Here is a 4,576-nt window from a genome sequence, read left to right as displayed (position 1 = left end):
ATAACATTTGCTGAAAATTTCTGACCTGGAGTTAGCAATTTGGTAGAATTGCTAGATCTTAAAAGGATGTGCGATCTTACAGCTAGGCATAACTTTCATCTTTCAGATCCATCAACATATGGCATGTATTTTTCAACGATTTTCCACTTGATTGTATTTGGTGTGGAGTTGGCCTTCAGACCAAACTTAATGGCAGAAGTGCAAACGTAACAACAACCCCACACGATAATCTAACCGAAGAGAAGAATTACATGGGATTACGCAAAAGGCAACTTCAAACGACGCTATGCAAACCGCCTATCTTCTTACCGGTACATCGACAAAAGTAAAGCCACTTGGTTCGTTAGCCACGCATGAGGTTCGAAGATCAACTCTACGCAGAGATAATCAAGAGGAAAATAGTAAAAAAATCCACTCTCTGTGTTAAGGGCTCTAGACCGCATATCCTTATTAGATCTAAGAATTCCATTGCACTGCTAATTTCGGATCAGAAACTTTCAGCGAATGCAAACATATGGACAGTTACTTTTGGGGAAATGGAGAGTACCACCTTTCCTAGATTGAGCATCAATATCGCTTACTTTAGACCTCTCCCGTTGATTCTATACCAACTAGTTTTACGGAGAAACATAACTCTAATTCTCAAAAACTTTTTTGTTCACTCCTCCACTTTTTGCATCCACCTACTTGTAATTTTCTCGTAATTTCTCTTGTTCTATTGTCCTGATTTGCCACTTGTATAGGCTATGTGTTTAGAGTCTGAAAATTGCTTGGAGACACAAGGCGTGTTATTAAACCTACCTAGACAACAACTTCAATGTATGAAACTGTTAGTAGTTCATAACCGTATACTATGCACATAAAGCAATATTTATCTATTACCAGATGGAGAACTATTTTGTTTATCTTACCTTTACATGTTCTCTACATGTATATATCTATTATGCATTGTTCATAATACATTTCCTATACTGTATAAAAACACGTGTAACATGGAATTAAAAATATTCCAAATTTCCCGTCTTTGTTTTAATATATACTTTGAAAATATGAATCACCAGGACGTGCAACTAGTAACCATGGTGTACTCATTTAAAATAAAATATGTACATGCATATATTTGATTACCGGAATCTGAAAACGTGCCCCTTCCCCACAAGGACACAGCTTCGATTATAACCCCATGTATATATATATATATATATATATATATATATATATATACATACACTGTGTTTTCGAATTCAACTGTGTAGGCTGAAGAGACATGTGTTTATTGAGATATTGCTTTCATTTACGGTGATGTAGTACATCAGCACTTATACCAGCTTCTGCATTTTGTGATCTGTTCTTTTTTTTCTGTAGTCAAATATTTTGACCACGGTCATAAAGCAGTATCGGGAGACAGGATACGGGCAGCTGATATCTTATCTCGTTCCCCGCATCAATCCTGTCGTTGGTAGTGTGCTAATATATAATATATAATAGATAACATTATAATACAATATCATTAATGAAATATTTACAATCTGTATTACTTAGTATTCAATTATATTTCTATCACAAACATAATGACTTAGAATTTGTGAAATAATGAATAGGTTTCTCATACAGCAAATTCAAACGCCACAAAGAAAAGTATAAATTCTAAACAATTTAACATTAATAAATACTGAATTATAAAAGCAAATTGCTAGTCTGTCTAGTCTTTTATTCAGAAATCTTTATACAAAGATAGCTTAAACATTTCTAGTTTCGTTTCACTTAATCTATGTACAACCAGCATCTGGTATTTGTATAGTATCTTACAAGACTGTTTATGTCGATAATACACTTCATAGAAATTTCTGTTGTTTGATTTTTTTTCTTTTGATTTGTCATCTGTTAGTAAAAGGACACTTTATACTATGTATGAACAGTAAGTAGGACTTCTTTGGTGCCGAGATGACTCTGGCTTGATAGATATTAATCAAAGTCAATGGTTACTTAGAAAATACATACTTTTCTCTGACACACGAAAATACATTCATATATATTATGCATTTCATATTTATAGCCGGTGCTGTATAATGTTGTAAGGAAGAAGTAACTAACCAGCATGTCGAATTTGCTACAGTTTTTAAACTTGCCATATGTGACTCTCGCTGTTAGAAGTTCAATGATTTGATATTTGGCCCAATAAACAATGAAACAATTGCTCTCATAATCGTGATCTAAAAGAAATGATTATAATAGGTAAAATCGATTAAGAACATTATTTGTCCACTGAGCTAATACATATCGAATTCAACACATTGATCATCCACCCAAATAAAAAAAATCTGCAATCAGTGAAAATCATTGATTTTGAGTAGGAGACAATTTTTTGTGCTGCGATTACAGAATAGATCTCAACTTGCAAAGGCACCGGTACATTAGTAGCCGTGAATAATGGAGAAAATATTTTTGACACCTCATTACTCACATGGGAAAAGAGTATATTTACGTATGTTTGACAGCTACGTTTTGTGTTTCTCATATTCGAGTGCTCGGTTTTCTGAAGACAAAAGGATTCTTGAGCTGAGAAACAGTTATAATCGTCCGAATAATCCATTGAAAGTTTTCGTATTACATTGAGAATTATTCGAAGCTAAAAAACGAAATCATATATCAAATATCTGGTCAAAGTGATATGACAGTATTACTAATAATATCATTATGGTAGTATTATTTGTACAATGAAACTCTAATGTAGTCTCAGTTTTAAGGGCTTCTTGATTGATATGTTGACTTATTAAATCATTGCTGTACCGTGAGAGAGATTTTAGTTCCTCGTCTATCTAAAAGTAACTACACGCCATTATGAGCACTAGTCATCGATTCGTTTGTGAAAGCATTGTAGAACCGAGAATTATTTTGTTAGTTTAGTTAAAACCTTAACATAGATCAAATACCCTCTTAAAACGGACATACCTAGGGAAAAGGTCGGTTGAAAGAAAATTCAAGAAACTCAGTTCTTCTCTAAAATCCACTGACAATTCCGCTCAGTGATACGTTTATTGAATCTAAATGAGTGATAGAGCAACAACAGAAACATGTGCAAGACAACGCAGTAAAATAGAAATACATTCTAGTTTATCAAGATAATAAATTTAGGGTATAAAACAAGTAAATTTTCAATGAGAAGAAGCGAATTTGTAGCAGGCCTCAGGTGTCATTCTAAATATGTTTGAGTTTATTGCTAAAATATTCTAAGAATATATTAGTATTTGCTGCATAAATACTGTTTTGAATCGCTCTATTCCAGGAACAGTGTATTCCAATCTTCTGCTTGTGATGTCTTCAAAGAGGAAGAATATATCAGATTTGTTGATGTCGGGCCATGCTGTCTGTATATGTATGTTAGAGCCGCTTGATCGGGTTAACGTTTTTAAACGCTAATCATAAGATCAAAGAAGCAGCGGCATCTAACATCCCGTTTGCCATTATTACTCTCCCCCTGGCGGGTGTGTGATGTTGACTGGCACGCTCGCGCATACACACACTCCTGATGTGTGTGTGTGTGTGTCTGTGTGTGTTTGTGTGTGCGTGCGTGTGTGTGTGCGTGTGTGTGTGTGTACGACTGTTTAGCATATAAATATGTGCATACAGATATTATATATATGTCAAGAGTAGTGAATGTGTATGGGTATGTAGAGCAGCTGTGTAATATCTATCTATCTATCTATCTATCTATCTATCTATCTATCTATCTATCTATCTATCTATCTATCTATCTATCTATCTATCTATCTATCTATCTTCTGACACACAAATATACATACACGAACATATACATGCACATAGTATGTGTGTGTGTATACATTAGGGCGTGTATATGTATGATGTGTAATAGTGTGTATGTTTATATATATATACATATACATATACAATGCAACGCACATTTATGCAAGCATCTATACAGACGCATGCAATGCATGTATATATCGTGTAGTGTATGGTATGTGTTTTATGTATGATGCACATAATAGCTGCGAGTATATGTGAGTGTTACAGTAAAGCATCCGACAGTTCAGAATGTTATAACAGAAAGAAGAGCACAGAGCATCCACACAGCACCAACGATTGCTGCAGCAGCGTTCGGTTTAATGACTTTTGCAACGAAAATTTCCGATTTTGATAGAAATTTGCTGCTTCAGTGCACATCTGTGTTTGTTTCACTCTCAGTGGGAAAGTAATTGCTATGGATACGTAATAGAATTGTCGGGAAAGCCTTTGGGCTCTTTTAGACAGTGAATTAAAAATAAAAGACAGCGCAGTTTTCTGCATCAGCGAGTAATGAACGTTAGGCAAGCGAAAGACGCCATTTTGGCATCAGCCAGCCTGACTCCAGATGTTCTATGAACTGAGCAGTTATGTGGAATCAGGCTTTGAATAAGGTCGTTGGTGCCGGTAGTCCACTCCTTACAGTTTCATAGAATATAGGCGTGGTTCCGGAAGCTATGTGTTCATCCTTCCGTACATACACACATCCGTATATGCATGCATATATACATAGGTGCCCATATACATATATACCTGTATACATATAAACATA

The sequence above is a fragment of the Octopus sinensis genome, linkage group LG2, assembly GCF_006345805.1.
Source record: "Octopus sinensis linkage group LG2, ASM634580v1, whole genome shotgun sequence".
Taxonomy (NCBI): domain Eukaryota; kingdom Metazoa; phylum Mollusca; class Cephalopoda; order Octopoda; family Octopodidae; genus Octopus; species Octopus sinensis.
The sequence above is the reverse complement of the archived record's forward strand: the minus strand, read 5'-3'. Positions refer to the sequence as shown.